The sequence below is a fragment of the Mustela lutreola genome, chromosome 2 (assembly GCF_030435805.1).
Source record: "Mustela lutreola isolate mMusLut2 chromosome 2, mMusLut2.pri, whole genome shotgun sequence".
NCBI classification, from domain to species: domain Eukaryota; kingdom Metazoa; phylum Chordata; class Mammalia; order Carnivora; family Mustelidae; genus Mustela; species Mustela lutreola.
The window spans coordinates 60,281,649-60,299,288 of NC_081291.1; positions in this window are offsets into that span (position 1 = coordinate 60,281,649).

Sequence of the window (17,640 nt, forward strand, 5' to 3'; positions counted from 1 at the left end):
TGTAGTTCACTTATTACTAGTCTGTGTCTTGACAATCTAAAATATACTCTTTATCTTAAATTCATGGGAATTTAGGACCTAATAGGTTCTAAATAATAATGTATTGTAATGTTATATAATGTAATGTAATATAATATAATAGTAAATAATAATAACACAGGAATTCCCATAGGAATTCCCATAGGAATAAGACCTAATTCAAGTCTGTTTGATGCTTGCAAACTTCCTTCTGTGGTAGCCCTGTTATTCATTCTGTGTGGGCTCCTCTCCTTCCCCTTCACATTTAATGTCTCTACTTTGTTCCAGGTGTTTCTCAAACACCTCTTCCTTTTAGCTGACCCTCTCTTTGTTAGTGTCGGTTCAATGTTTGCAGCTTCCAGACATGATTTACATGGATCTTTTGCATGTTTCACATTTTTGCCCTCATTTTAAGAAACCATGGCCTGGTCTTGTTTCAACATTCTTTTATTTTGTCAACAGTAAGCCATCTTGCAAAATCTCTTTGTGCTCCTAACAGGAGAGCCACTGAAGTGCCTGAAGATACTGCTCCTTTCCTGTGGGAAAGCTTGGCCAAGGCCCAGAAGCAACACCTCTTTCCATTTACCTAGAACTTTTGAAATGAAGTTATCTATGGATGAGAGTTTTGGGGTATAGGGAGAATGTTCCAGACACAGCACTCTGTCATCCTCTCTGATGTCAGTGGCCCCTAACAATATGAAATGGAGAAAGATAAGAGGAAAGTTTTCTTCTTGGTTTAAAGAAAAATTGTACTAGTTCAGGATGGGAGAATTGTAGGTTTAGAGAAGGCCAATTTTATATAACAATGTTGAAGCAGTTCCCTCAAATGGCTACATTAAAATGTAAAAATTATATATTTTTGAATTACTAAGTGCTACAAGAAAGAGACATCGGTAGCCCTTCTAGCACGCCTGGTGCCCCTTCCAGGACCTACTATGGGAGGTGGGCAGGAAAGGCTGTTTTGAATAAGCTTAGTGATTCCTTCTCTAAAGTGGAAAGTACTGTGATTTGTGAGACACAAATATACAGGTTAGACGGATGTTTCCATGACATTCCAGCCTGGCAACAATGCTAGAACACATAAAGCAGAAGAAGTTTGATAGATTCAACCACAGAAAATGGCAAATGATAGACTAAAAAAAGAATTCTCGAAAGTCAGTAAAACATGAGCCAAAAAAAAAAAAAAAAAAAAAAAAAAGCAGCACCCTAATAGATAAACGGGAACAGTATATATACAGATTAGAAATAATTTTTAAAAGATGTTAAATTTATAATTTAAAAAAAGAATTTTTTAAATCAAGGTATATACCTTAGGGGCGCCGAGGTGGCTCAGTTGGTTGAGCGACTGCCTTTGGCTCAGGTCATGATCCCAGAGTCTCGGGATCAAGTCCTGCATCGTGCTCCCAGCCCCATGGGGAGTCTGCTTCTCCCTCTGAACTTCAACCCATTAATGCTCTGTCTCACTCACTCTCTCAAATAAATCAAGGTATATACCTTGATTAAACATATACCTCAATTCACATATAATATTATATTAGTTTCAGGTGTACCACCTATAAGGTTTTCCGACGAAATAAACACACCAGGCGAAGTGGGTGTAAGGCAAGGTTTATTAAAGGTTCTCTCCGGTGAAGTTTCAGGGCCCAGGTGAAGGGGAGCCGAGAAAGTTGCACCGGGAGGAGGTGGGCACCCTCGGGCGAGGTTCTGCAACTCTGGAAAGCAGAGTGCGGGAAGTCACGCCCAAGGCAGGGAGGAGGGGGCTTTTAAGGGGTCTTGGGGAAAGCTCAGGGGTCTTTTGGCAAGTTTCCCTTATTTGGATATCCCTCCTGCTCATCGGGATCCCATTGGTCCACAGGAGCTCGGGGCGGGGGTATCAGATTCCTGCTTGGGCCTTTGTTCTCCTGTCCGAGCTCAGGTCTTATGGCGGGAACTTTCGCCATCTTTGGTAGCCCTTCCTGCCAGCCCAATACCACCTAATGATTTGACATTTATATATTATGATATTGTCAAATAACTAGAAATAATTTTGAAGGAATGAGAAGACTCTGATTGGCCAGGAAGTGGCAAACAAGCCTTCTTGAGCTCCAGGATAGGGGTGGGGTGAGTTGGGGGTGAGGGTTCCAATCGTGCAGGCCTTTGGGGCCAGCTGTGTCCTTCTGCATCAAAATGTGCTTTCCTGTTGACATGGTAAATGGATCTCCATCCCCTCACTTTCAATCTGGAGGGGTCTTTACTTTCAAAATGAGTCTCTTGTAGACTGCATATGGATGGGTCTTGTTTTTTTTTTTTTTTATCCAGTCTGAAACCCTTTGCCATTTCACAGGAACATTTAGGCCATTCACGTCAAGAGTAACTACTGAAAGATATGAATTTAGGGCCATCATATTGCCTGTAAAGACCCTGTTTCTATAGATTGTCTCTGTAAATTTCTGGTCTGTATTATTCTTGGGGTCTTTCTTTGTTTATAGAGTTCCCCTTAGTATTTCTTGCAGAGCTGGCTTGGTGGTCACAAATTCTTTCAGTTTCTGCTGGTCTTGGAAGCTCTTTATCTCTCTGTCAGTTCTGAATGACAGCCTTGCTGGATAAAATATTCTCAGCTTCATGTTCTCCTTATTTAGTACCCTGAATATATCTTGCCACCCTATTCTGTCTTTCCAGGTCTCTGTGGGCAGGTCTGATGTTATTCTGATGTTCCCCCCTCCGTAGGTAAGAAAGCTCTTCTCTTTCTTTAGCTGCTCTCAGGGTAGCTTCCTTGGCTCTAAGATTCATAAGTTTCAATATTATATGCCAGGGTGTTGGTTTATTTTTATTGATCTTGGGAGGGATCCTCTCTGCCTCTTGCACATGAATGTTTATTTCCTTCCCTAGTATGGAGGCTCCTCAAAAAGTTAAAAATAGAGCTACCCTATGACCCAGTAATTGCACTACCTGGTATTGATCCCAAAGATACAGGTGTAGTGAAAAGAAGGGGCACATGCACCCCAATGTTCATAGAAGCAATGTTCAAAATAACCAAACTGTGAAGGAGCTGAGATATGCTTCAACAGATGAATGGATGAAGAAGATGTGATTGGTGTATATATAATGGAATATTACTCAACCATCAAAAAGGATGGATACCCACAATTTGCATCAACATGGCTGGAACTTGAGGGGACTATGCTAAGTGAAATGAGTCAAACAGAGAAAGACAATGATCATATGGTCTCACTCATATATGGAACATAAGGAAGAGAATGAAGGACCACAGGAGAAGGGCAGGAAAACTGAATGGGAAAGAATAAGAGAGGGAGAGTAACCATGAGATACTCTGGACTCTCAAACAAATTGAGGGTTACAGAAAGGAGGGAGTGGGGTGATGGGGTAACCAGGTAATAGGTATTAAAGAGGGCACATGTTGCGATAAGCACTGGATATTATATGCAACTAATGAATCACTGAACATTATATCAAAAACTAATGATATACTATATATCAGCTAATTGAACATAATAAAAAAACAAATTAAAATAAATAAATTTTTAAAAATGTGCTTTCCCTTTGGCCTAGCCATCTGCCCTCTGGGAGTCTAGTGTGAGGATATGTTGTAGGGAAGCTCATAGCAACAGAGCTAAAAAGAGTGAAATAGAAAATTCGGAGGACAAAGGGAAAGATAAACTAACTTATGTATCCACAGAAAGAAGGTATTAACATGCTACTGACCTGTATTTATTAATTTATGTTTATGTTAGGTTAAAAAAGGAGGCTGTAGAACCATGGGTAGAATGTGGCCACAATGAAATGAATAAATGGGAAGTAATGTCTTATTTTAAATTTATTTTCTTGGTTATGAGCAAGGCTGAAACCCCTTTCCCTTTTTCTTTTGTGAATTGTCTGTTTGACCCTCACCCATTTTCTAACCATGTTTTTCTTATTTATGTAATATAGGTATCAGCCATTTGCTCATTGTATCTTTCATAAATAATTTTATCTTCATTTAGTTTTCAATTGTTTAAGGCATGATTCATTTTGTTGTTGCATACTCAGATCTTCCAATCATTTACTTTCTGTTGCTGGGTTTCATTTCTTGTTTAGCAAAGCCTTCCACACAACATGATTTTTAAAGTGTTGTTTCCTACTTCCTGGTTCTAAACATTTTGTAAAGTTTTTATGCGTAGCTCTTTAAATACACCTGACATTTATGCTTGCTAATGGTGTGAAGAAGAATCTAACATTATTGGTTAAAAAAGATAGCTTCCCCAAAGTATTTCTTGACTTTTCATCCTTTCATCTCTGGTTTGAAATGCCACCTCTATCACATAAGAAGTTTCTATATGAACGTAAATCTGTTCCTGGATTGTCTGCATTAATTGCCAAAGTCTTTTGTCTTGTTTTGTTTTGTTTTTGAAAACCTTAAGTATTCATAAGTATTTTCTCTTTCAGATGAACTTTCATGTCAGATTCTCAAGTTTCAATACCCTGTTGAGATTTTGGCTGAAGTTGGACTGAATTCATAGATTTTTGCAGGCAGGGGAAAAAAAACCAAAACAAAACCTTTTTTTGGGAAAATTTTAAGTGATTTTTGTTTTTAGGTGGTATCAAGGTGTCTTCATGCCAAGTTGTCAGGCCTGATGTCCTTGGGTCAAGCTGGGGGAATATCAGCAGCATGAAGGGGCTGCTGGCTGTCCAGCATTGACCATATGTCCAGATCTGGGAGCCAGGCACTCTATTCAGCAGCAAGCAGACCACACCCAGATTGGTGACTCCAACTCTCCCCACCAGAGAGGACATCAGTGATGAGCTGCAGCACGTGGGAAGGGCAGAGAGTGAGGTGGTAAAGGCTGGGTTGTGCTGGGGCTGCGGGGCTGCATGGAGGAAGAGCCACCACTGTGGGGCCTCTGGGTTCTGGGCATCGCTTCCTCCCAAGTTCACCTGTTGCCTTCCCCAGGTAAGACATGTGTACTCCCTGGTGGGTCTGAGGAAGGAGTGAATGCACTGGGAAAATAAGCAGTGAGCCTTGGTGCCTGCCCACTGCCAGTACTTGACTTCAGTTGGTTTTCCTTCTTGCAGGGAAGTTTACTCACATCTATTAGATTCACATGTATAAATTCAAACCCACCAGCTTGATGGAGCCTGAATTTTCCTGAAGATCACTTAGTTCCATGCTCCCTTTTTGCCATTTTCCATGTCTCTAGTAGATTGATTTTTTAATACTTTAGTTTAGTCAGCTCTTAATATCCCCTTTCAGCCATTTACATATCCCTTTTAGTCTCATTTTAATCTGCTGTACCTGTGACAGCATGGATTTGATACGCCAATATATTTCAGTGTACATTGAAATAAAACATAACTATTGAAATATGATGTGTTCATCCATCTGCCACCTCAAGCCACTTTTGCCCACCACTGATGGTTTCTCTTGGCCAGACACTAGTAAAGAGACAACATGGTGCTGGGAGCCACAAGCTCTGGTGTTAGCCCTGGCATAGCCTCAGCCTCTTGAATGATCTAGAGGAAGCAATTTCAATGTTGAGGTCTCATTCTACTCCTGAAGAACTAAGAAGCTGACTCAATGTCAAGATTGCTAGGGCAGTAAAACTCATTCCCTTATGGCCAGGAACTTTTGGATTCCTCTTGAGCAGATTTCTATGCATAGATCCCCCTGGAGATGGAGTTCTAAGTGGGGAATCCAGGTTCTCGAGCAAGTTAGAGTTTGCTTTGGCTCTGGACCAATAAGTGTCCTTATTTCTGTAGCTCCAGTTAGCCCACACAAAGAGGCTGTGGAGGAACCAGGGCTGGTGGAGGGTAAGAGGGAAGAAAGCACACACAGCTCACTGGGAAGAACAGATCTGTCTTACCAGAATGGGAATCCCTGTCAGGTGATGGGAGCTGAGTGGGAGCCCCAGGAAGAATGGGTGTCTTCAAAGCATTCCTTCCTAGAGCCCTGGGTAGCCTGGGGTCTCCAGCAACCCCTGCTTACAGCCTGTGCTCAAAGGAGCTCTGTCTTCTCTAGGCTTGGCATGGACAGCAAGCCTCAAGATAAAGAAGTAAGTGATCTGGGTGCTCATTCAGCCCTTCTCCCTCAAAGTGAGGGAAAAGAGAGCCCTGGCGGGGGTGGGGGAGGGGAGAAGGTCAGGGACTGGTCAGCATCACATAACCAGAAAGAGGCTCAGACACTCCCAGTCCTCAGACTTTAGGCTTAGAAGCCAACTCAGGCCACAGTCCTCTGTGCCTAGTCCAGGAAAACTCCAGGACTCCCAGAGTGACAGTGGACACTGCTACGACCATACAAGGGGGGGGTAAAGCTATTGGAAACATGCCATAGGTATCATGCAAAGTAGGCCCAAAATAAGTTTTTTAAATGTGGGAAAATATGGTATAAAATGTTAAACTAACATACTTGAAGATCTTAAAGCAATGAAGAATTTTCTAAGAAAATGTCAAGTAGTAAAAATTACTCAGGATAGGGGTGCCTGGATGGCTCAGATGGTTAAGTGTCTGTCTTTGCTCAGGTCATAATCCAGGATCCTGGGATTGATTCCTGTGTTGGGCTCCCTGCTCAGTGGGGAGCCTGCTTCTCCCTTTGCCTCTCTCTCTCTGTCTCTCATGAATAAATAAATAGAATCTTTTTTTAAAAAGGACTCAAGATATAACAAAGATAGCCAGGAGGAGAAATCACACTTGGATGCAAGTCTCAAATAAAATATAGACAAAGCATGTAGCAGAATATGTAAAGAATCCACCATGACAAAAAAAAAAAAAAAATTATCCAAGGAATGTAGGCATGGATCATCATTACAAACTTCATTAATGCTTCATTAGATTATTAGGGAAGCTGAGAAATTATGACCTAAAAAATGCCCAAGAAGTATTTCACGTAATTTAATATCATATTTTGTATACAAAGCTTTCACTGATTAGGAATAATCATTTTGTTCAACATTTTGTATGGGCTGCTTGGAACGAATCAGTGGACCCTTTAGACATCTATGGACCCTGGCTTAAGGTCTCTGAATCACAGGGAGGTGAGCCAGAGTAACACACATGAGTTACACTTATATCCTGAAGTCAAATCCAGATTGGAAAGAAAGAAATAAAACTATCTTTATTTGCAGATTACATGATGTTATACATAAACATTCCTAAGAAATCCACTGTTAGAAAACTGTGAGAGCTAATACATAAGTTCAGTAAGGTTGCAAAATGCAAACGAAAAAATAGACAATTATTAATTTTATATTATTTTTAAAATAAATAATTCATATATTTATAATACAATAATTTATATATAATTTTATAAATATAAATCATTAACCATTAATATGAAAATATAAAATTAATTGTATTTCTATGTACTTGCAGTGAACAATCTAAAAATGAAATTATGAAAACAATTCCATTTACAATAGCATAAAAAGCAATAGACTACTTAGGCACAAACTTGACTAAAGATGTACAAAACTTACACTCTGGAAACTATAAAATTCCACTGAAAGAAATTAAAATTTGAAATGTGATATGTATACACACACACACACACACACACACACATACACACACACTGGAAGACATCCCATGTTCATGGATTGAAAGACTTATTATGGTTAAGACCCACATTTCTCCATAGATTTAGCTCATCCTGGATTCTTTGTAGAAATTGACAAGCTTATCCTAAAATTAGTGTGGAAACTCAAGTGATTCAGAATAGAAAAAACAACCTTGAAAAAGAACAAAAGTTAGAGGACTCACACTTCATGACTTCAAAAGTTAACCAAAAACCTATAGTAATCAAGGCAGTCTGGTACTGGCATGATGATAGTCATATGATCAATGGTATGGAATGAAGAACACAGAAGTAAACCCATATATCCATGGTCAACCAATTTTTAACAAGTGTTCAAAGTCCATTCAACAGGGTAAGAATAATCTCTTCAACAAATAGTGCTGGACCAGGAAAACCTTATCCAAAAGAATGACGCTGGACCCTTACATTATGCCATATATAGCAATTAACTAGGAATGAATCAAAGACCTAAATGAAAGTCCTGGAGTTATAAAACTCTTAGAAGAAACCATAGGAGTAAATCTTTATGGTCTAGGATTTGTCAAAGAGTTTTTAGATATGACACTAAAAGCACAAATAGTAAAAGAAAAAAAAATAGGTCTATCGGACTTGAAAACTAAAAACAATCGTTTCAAAGGACACTCTCAATAAAGTGAAAAGGCAACTTACAGAATGTGATAAAATGTTTGCAAATCATATGTGTCTGGAAAAGGACTAGAATATACAGAGAATCTAGAATCTATTTAGAATATATAGAGAACACTTACAACTCAGTAATAAAGGACAAATAACCCAATTTAAAAATGGTCAAAAGATCTGAATAAACGTTTACCTCAAAAAAGATATACAAATGGCTAAAAAGCCTATGCAAAATAAGCAACACATGTGCTCGCTTCGACAGCACATATACTAAAATTGGAGCAAAATAAGCAACATCACTAGTCATCAGGAAAATGCAAATCAGGGTCTCAGTGTGGTACCAGTTCACAATCACTAGAATCGTTATAATAAAAAAAGTCAGACAATAATAAGTGTTAGCAAGGATGTGGAGAAATTGGAACATTCATACACTGCTGGTGAGAATGTGAAATGGTTCAGCCATTTTGGAAAACAGTCCAGCAGTTTCTTAAGAATGAAAATATAGAGTTACCATTTGACTCAACAATTCCTTTTCCAAGAGAATTGAAATATGTCCACATAAAAACTTATACACAAATGTTCATGGCAGCTTTACTCATAACTGCTCAAAGGTGAGAACAACCCAAATGTCCATCAAGTGAAAGATGTAGTTTATCCACACAGTGAAATATTATTTGACCATGGAAAGGAACAGAGTACTGAAGCATGTTACAACATGACTGAAACCTTTAAAACATTACACTAAGCCAAAGAAGCTAATCACAAAAGACCATGTAATATGCGATTCCATTTATGTGAAATGTCCAAAGTAGGTAAATATAAAGAGACTTCAAGTAGATTAGTTATTGTCTAGGGCTGAGGGAGATAGTAGATTGGGGTTATAGGAGTCTTATTGAGGAGATGAAGATGTTCTATAATTGAATGTGGTGATAATTGCACAATTGTCATAACTTTGTGACTACACTAAAAACCACCGAATTATATCCTAAAAATGGCTGAATTGTACAAATATACATGAATTATATCTCAATAAAGCTCTTTACACACAAAAAAGGTAAGAATGCAAACATTCATGTGAAGAAAGTAATAACAATAAAGGTTAACTAAGGGCATTAAAAAAAAAAAGAAGTGATTTTTCTGATTCCTGGAAAAGAAGACTCAATATTTTAAAGACAGCAATTTCTTAACATATTATCCAGTAATTTCACTATAGGGTATTTACCCAAAGGAAAAGAAAACACTAATTTGAGAGGATACATGTACCCCTCTGTTATTGCAGCATTATTTACAATAGCCAAGATATGGAAGCAATCTAAATGTCTAATGATAGCTGAATGAATAAGGAAGATGTGGTGTGTGTGTGTGTTATATTTATATAACAGACTATTACTCAGCTACAAAAACGATGAAATCTTATCATTTCCAACAACATAGTTGGAGCTGTAGGGTATTATGTTAAGTGAAATAAGTCAGACAGAGAAAGGAAAATACCATATGATTTCACTTATATGTAAAATTTAAAAACCTAATCAAATGATCAAACATTTAAAAAGGAGAAAGAGAATCATAAGTACAGAGAACAAACGGGTGGTCGCAAGAGCGGAAAGGGTGGGGATGGACAAAATGGGTGAAGGGGAGTGGGGGAGGACAGGCTTCCAGTTATGGAATGAATATGTTATGAAGATAAAAGGTACAGCAAAAGGAATATAACCAATGGCATTGTAACAGTGCTGTATGTGACAAATGGCAGCTACACTTGTGGTGAGTAGAGTGTAACACAGAGAGATGAATCACTGTGTTGTACACCTAAAGCTAATGGAACATTCTGTGTCAATTGCACTTCAATAGAAAAAAAATAAAGACAGCAATTTCTTTCAAATTAATCTACAAATTCATTTCAATCTCATTCTAAATTTGAATGGAATGTATTTGGAATTTGATAAAGTAATTCTAAATTTCACCAGATGGGATAAGTATTTGAGAATAGCATATACATTTTCAGAGTGAAAAAGAGCAGTGGAAGTTATTTGTCTTATCAGATATAAAAATCTATTCTAGAGGTCTAGGGATTAAAAGAATCTTGTAGGGTGTGGGAGAAAGCAATAGAACTATGAACCAGCCGCATGCATACGTGGGCCTTTCATAAATGATCAAAGTGTCATTTCAGATCAATGAAATGGATTATTTAGCAAATAATGTTGGGCTCAATGAGCAAAATAAAAAAAGTCAGAATTTTTTCCAGACAAATTAAATATTAAGATGTGAAAAATAAAATCTTAAAGGAATTGGAAGAAAACACAGGAAGCTAGTTCTATAAACTTGGCATGGGGAAAGCTCTTCTCTGCCAGCAAAGAGGAAAAGTTGGATGGATTTGTACATATAAAAACTAAAATTTCCACATGGCAAAAGGCCTTAAAGTAAAGTGAAATGATGATATGAAAAATAGTTTAATAATTTCAACATTTAAGGGCATTTTAAGATCTCCAGTATATAAAATGTTAAAATCCAATGCACAAAAGATAGGCACCCTTCAAATATTATTCTGCATAAAATTAAAACATTTTATTTTAAAATTATTTTAATTTAAAATTTTAAAATTATTTTAATTTAAAATAAAATACAGACAACCTTTTTTTTTTTGAAAAATCAGGATTTTCCTTTTGAATGAATTTGAAAGATTTTTGGTAGGGCATGTACTATTTGAGACAGAATGTGAAGCTATGGGGCCCATGTGAATGTACAAGAAGAGGGAGCTTAAGCGGAAGAGAATCTCAGAGCCCTATAAGGAAAAGAATGTTCTTTGATATAGTTCTACTTTCAGGTACTCTTAAAAACCAACTCATCTGGCTATTATGGAGACCCAAAGAGATTACGTAATGAACCACCAATCACCCAGCTAGCAGGTGATCAAGGTGAGACTCAAACCCGGGGAGCTCCTAACCTTTCTACCACAGCCGCCTTCCAGGAGATAGTGCTTCCCTCCAGGCTATTTCTCATTCCAGAAGTCTGGTTCTGTCTTGGAGCTCACTGCTCAACTGCCCACAGAAGATCTTTCTGTCCATTTGCAGCAGACACCTGGGATGCCTTTGCGCCTGTCCAGGGGTCTCAGAGCTCCCCCATCTCTTGGCTGACTGCAGGGCTCTCCAGCTGGTATCTGCTGGCCATCTGCCCCCCACATTCTATTTTCTACACTTTGCACACAGCCATCAGGATGAGTTCTAAAATGCCAATCAGATCAGGTCTAGGGATTAAAAGAATCTTGCAGGGTGCAGGAGAAAGCAATAGATCTATGAACCAAAACCCCTGGAACCAAACTCCTGGAACTCCTGGACCAAAACCGGGCCCTCCACTTCTTTCTTGTTACCTGGCACTTAGATCACAAATTAATGCCTTTTCTTCAGAGATGCTTGTCTTCCAGTTTCTCCCAGGGATAAGAACATGATGTTCCAGGTGGAGTAAGGATGGGGATGAGGACTGGGGAGGTAGGTGTTTCCAGGCAACACTCCAGAAACTGTTCAAGCAACCCTCTAGCTTCCAATCCCACTTGCGTCCCCCATGGGAACTCCAGTCTCCCTTACTTCTGGGCTGCCTGGTTCTATGGGGCAAACCAGTGCCAGCACCCTTTGCTCTCTCCCCAGCGGCTTAATTTCAGCATTGCAGGGGAGGTTTCTGATGTTTCATTGGGCAATAGTTTTAATTTCCAACACTGTTGAAACTTTGCTGTGTTTCACAAACATTGCCTCTGCAATGTCTGGATAGGCAAGATTGTGTCATGAGTGACCGGTGTTGCTATCAACAGTAGTACTGAACTGTTTTTATTTAAGAACAGAAAATGCCCCCTAATATTCAGAAAAGAAGGAAAGAGAAAAAGAATAAGAGAAGAAGGGATGGAGAGAGAGAAGGAAAAAAGGAAGAGGAAGGGAGGGAAAGAGGGAGGGAAGCAGGGTTGGGGAGGAACAAGATGAGACTGCAGGGAATAGAAAGATTGGGTGACAAGACTAGAGATCTTTTTAAAGACACTCCATCTTTGGGGTTCTCCTGACCCTGTGTTACTCAAACTCTTCCCACATTTCCCATCACATCCAGGTGAACATGACATTCAAGGATTTTTATGGTCTGATTTGCACCCCCCCCCCCAAGTGAGACAGATTCTATTTTAACATGGACAAGATACTTAACAGGTCACTGGAGGATGGCTGCCCCCAACTCACATTACCCTGCTCAGGGTTGGGTGGGAAGGGAAGCAAGGTGCCTCGAATCTTGGTGAAAGGATCATGAGAATCCTAGAGGTGACCTCCTGGGACACTGAACAGGTCAGAGGCAGTGAAGAACATATGGGCAAATGCTAATAATCAACATGAGGTATTTCTGCACCTTGTGCTCATTGGAAGGATGACCAGGAGCCCAAGGATCTCTCCTTGAAATTTGATGTCTATGGAGAGCTGACTCTGTCAAGTGCTGTGTGTGCTTCACATTATGAATTCCCTCAGTGCTCACACACTCCCATGAGTGAGGTTTGTTGATGGTTCTGTTTCATAGAAGCATGGTCAATGCCCCATGAGGTGGACAATGTCATCCTCACTGTTATAGTACTGGGGCAAACCAAGGCACAGAGTGATTCGGTGCCTCGCCAAGGAAGATGAGCTGGATTTGAGTCCACAAGCCTGGTACTCTGTGCCCCTAACTGCTAGCCTGTGATCCCTCCAGGGCCCCAGGGTTCTTATCCAGGGATCCCCTCCAAAGGTTTTGCCATAGCTGAGATACCCTCATTCCAATACTCCACTTCCACCCACTTCATTGACCTCAGTCCCTCCAGAATGAACCCTTTCCTGTCCTGCTCAACTCACGCCTCTCCATTTTGCTCACCTCCTCACAGGAACCCCCTAGTCTGTCAGTGCTTCCCCTTGGTAGTGCTAAAACACAGCCTGGGAAAAACACTCTGTGGCTGTCCCTTGCCTATAACAGCATCTACCAAACTTCCCTGGTCAAGGTCATGATTTTTGGCATGTGCTTGTCCCACCTATGTACTTAACCTTGTGCTCAAATCAACTCCCTACTTAAATGTATTTATGTAAAAGGAAATGTCATTGCTCTCCCATAAATGGAAAACTCATACTTTTCTAATAGAATAAAATAAATAGAAAACTATTAAAATTCTAAAGACTCATCTAAGGGGGAACCTGGGTGGTTCAGTCAGTTAAGTATCTGCCCTCTCAGGTCATGGTCCCAGGGTTCTGGGATAGAGCCCCACAATGGGCTCTTTGCTCACAGGGAAGCCTGCTTCTCTCTCTCCCCACTTCTTGTGCGCTCTCTCTTTCTTGCACTCTCTCTCTCTTTCCCCCAAATAAATAAATAAAATCTTAAAAAAAAAAAAAAGACTCATCAAAGGACCATCTATAATCAGGGACTTTTCTTCCTATCACCATTTGAAATCCTACATTTATTTGTAATTATTTATGTGACACACTGTGAACAGTCAGCTTTTCAAGGTAGAGTAGTGACTAAAGAAAATAGCGTGGAGTGACAAAAAAAATTAATGAAGAGGGAAAAATAAACGTACAGGGGAAGAAGATCCCTCTGAAAATGTTCTGTTGTAGAACCAGACAAAGACGGAAGAAATCTCATGAGTTGCAGCTTGGATAGACACCCACCCAACTACTAGCAACTTCTCCAAAAACTTGCTAATTTGTATTTTGATCCTAGTTTTCATTGGGCAGTCTCTTTTTGTTGTTGTTGTTTCCTTCTTAGTTATTTCTCATTCAAGATGAGGGCAGGGGTCTTTTCTGTTTTTATTTTTCACATCTACTAAGTGAATATTCACGGTCTGAATGAAGGTAGTGGGTTTCATTTTTTCCTATGTTAGTGAGAATTTGGAATGGTTTCAGTTGAAGCTACTAGACAGAGTCCATTTCTAAAGAGAAGATCTGTTTGTGTTTATTGACACAGAGAAGTTAAAATTTGTTTTCTGGTCAAATCCATTTACCTTTCCCCTGATTGTTTTAATCTTTGGTTTCATGTGTATTAAGTTCTCCCTCACCCCCAAGATTACATAAATATTCACTGAAATATGCTTCTAGTGTTTTGATGGTTTCATTTTACATTTCAATCCTTAATCCATCTAGAATAAGAAACAAGAATCTAACTTTATTTAATTTCAAGGGGTTGGCCATTTGCCCAAACTGTTTATTCAAAAAAATTCAAGTTTTCCCCACTGACTGAAAGGTCATCTTTTCACATATTAAATGTTTCTATAACTTCAGGCTGAAATGTACATATTTCTATTCTTTTCCATTCTCTTCTTGCATCTGGAATTCAATGTTAAAAGACTTTATCTTTCATATCTGATAATCCCTTTCCTCCACCAATTTTTCCTTTTCAAATATTTCTTGCTAGAAAATGGACATTTTTAAAAAAACAATATTACATCTTTCTATCCAGAGACACATTGCATCTCTCCATTGACTAAATAATTTGTATTTCTCAGGTAAGAGTTAGAGTCTCCAGTCTTGTGTCTGTTTCCTTGTTTATTTTATTCCTAAGATTCCTAGTTTCTTGTTGAATTGTGAATGGGATCTTTTTTCAATATATTTTGTTACAGTTATTTTGGGGATTTTGGCAAACCACAAAGTTTTGTATATTTATTTTGTAACTGGTCACTGAACCAAATTCTCTTTTCAGCTGGAATAGCTTTTCTCCCCCTGTGGATTCTTTGGAGGGTTTGCTTCTGTCCCCTTCAGTTGCAGTAGCCCAGGCAATAAAAGGGACTCCCCGCCACTCTGGGGGGATGGCTGGCCCTCCCACCTGGTCCCCAGCTCCTGCTCAGGGAAGAAGCCCTTTGCCCTCCATGAGCATCCAGGGGTCCATCTCCAAGCAAAATATTTTTTTCCGTAAAGGAGCTTCTTTGACGTCAGTTGGTATTTTGGTCAGGAATTACAGAATGTACTTCGCAACAAGTTCAAAACACATTGCTTTTTAAAACCAGGCCTTTTCCAACAAGATCAACAACAAATGTGTTACTTTTCTCACACCTTGGACATGTAGGAAAATGTATGCTCAGGGAGCTGGCTGAGAGCCTGCCTGGGGAAAGTGCCAGGCTGGATGAATGCTATGGGGCAGGCACTTGGCTTGTTCTTGTTTGCCGGACTCTGAATAGCTGCTAAGAGTCCCTCTGAATCCTGTGGGGCACCCTAGTCCGTGGTGTGCAAGCCAGGGAGCTAGCTGGCAGCAGTCCCCTGGGGGATGGGCCTCAGCCACAGAGAGCTATGTGGGTTTACCAACTGAATGCACGGCTGTGTTTGGCTTCCAGCATCCCCCATCTACCTCAACAACAGGAGGAAGGTGCCACGAACCCTTTTCAGGAAGAGGAACTGAGGCTTCACATGTTTAAAGTACTTTGCTGCAGGACTCACAGACATTTAGGGGCAGAATCTACATCCGAACCCAATTCAAATCAGCGTTCTCAAATGCTTTGGTCTCAGGATCCCTGAACAGTCTTAATTAATTAATTAAAAATTATTGAGGACCTTGAGGAGCTTCTTTAAAAAGGTGAGTTATATCTATCATTATTTACTCTATCTGAAATTTGACCCGAAGGACTCCAAAAGACCCAAAGGACCTTGAAAGCACCAGAATATACAGAACACACCTCATTGGCCATCAGAGTTGGGCCAACACTGCACATCATGCCTGAAGATGCTGCTGGACCCTCAGGAGAGGACAAGAACTTAGCATTCTCATGAGTATGGTTGTCCCCTGGAAAAGCCTATAAAAGAGGTCTGGGAGTCCTAGGGCTCTATGCACCACTCTGAGAAGTGCTTTTCTGAACTGCTGAGAACTGGGCTCTTTGTGAGCACTCAAAGCAGAGTGACTTGAATTTTTGCACTGGAAGGATGGTTCTCAAAGAGTTCATCGTGATAAGGAATGGAGAAGAGGAGGGAGATGATAAGGGGGAGTGCACACAGTTTTGCTGAGTGATTCGTGTCACTGCCTCCAGTGACCCCGTGAAGGAGACACGGGGGCCACTGTGGCTCACTGAGGCTGAGTGGTATGAAGTGGCTTGCCCAAAGACATGTAGCAAACGGATGGGTGTGGGAGCAGTAAGACTGATCGGACAGAGGGACATGCTAGGATGACTTTCAGTGATCTGTCCAGGCCCTGTAGCCCGGGAGAGGCCCTCAGCTGGTACTTTGGCCTGATCCTTGGTTGACTGAACACAACTTTTGGGCCTAGCCTGTTTTAGCACCTGGCTCCACCAATCATCAAACTTTGTGCTATGCAGGCCAGTCCCCAGGGCAGTAAGAACTGATGACTGAACAGATACAGAACTCCAGACTGGCCGAAGGACTGTCATGGACAATTGGACAGGTCATGGTCACTCTCTTCTCTACCTTCTGAAGGTGGGCTTCTGCAATCCACACCCCGTCTATCTGGTGGCTGGGTATAACTCTGGCCCGCCGAAGGTCCCCACCCATACAAATGCCATTCCCTCTGCCAGAGCTGGCTCGCCAGCTCCTCCCTCCACTAACCTGGGTCCCCCAGCTCCCCAGAGTGTCCTCAGAGACGCACAGCAGAGCCTGCACCAGGGTCAGCCGGTTCTTCCATGTCATCCCTACTCAGCTCTGGGACTTGGCTGTAGCTATCCTGGCAGCACCTCAGGACCGCTTACCCAAGCCATGTTGCTTGACCCTTCAACCAGACCCCCTTTCTCCACCCTACCTGTTTCCTGCTGACTAGGAGCCAAATCAGATTCTGCTCCTTCTGTTCTGTCCTCATTGCTACTGCCTCAAGTGCGATGGTGAATGATCTCCCACAGGTCAGAGTGCCCCACCAGCTAGACCCCAGCCCAGCCTGGCCTCCACCTCCCATGGCCCACCGGCCTAGCACACAGGTGTGACCTGGGCCTAGTCCTCAGGGAAGACATGGCTCAATGGGGGAGATAAGGTCTTCTCAAGAGCAGCAGACAGGCCAGCAGGCGCAGGGCTAAGAGAGGGGGCAGGGGCACAGGGGGCTTGGGAGCAGGGCAGAGCTCTGCTAAGGGAGATGTCAAGTGAGCAAGAGCACATGGTGAACAGACAGGGGCTTTTGCAAAGGCAGTTGCTACTGTTACAAAAGGGAAGGAGAGGTCCCAGACAGGGAAAATGAATAGTACATCCTATTTGATCTCTCTGAGCCTCAGTTTCCCCATCTGTAAAATGGGGAAGTGACGATAAAGCCTACCTTTTAGGGGCTCTGAGGGGGATAGATTGGTGCTGGTTCTTGTACTTCTGCCGCCAGGGATAGCCTGGCTGTCTCTGACCCTCAGTGCCCCTCTGGTCCTGGTGCTTTGCGCGGCGCCTTTTCAGGCCACTACCATAAAGGGCGCCTGTGAGAGGGAGCTTGGGAGCCGCTTCAAGGCTTCCTGAGTGCCTGAGGCTCTGGCCGCACCCCAGGCCTCCGCAGAG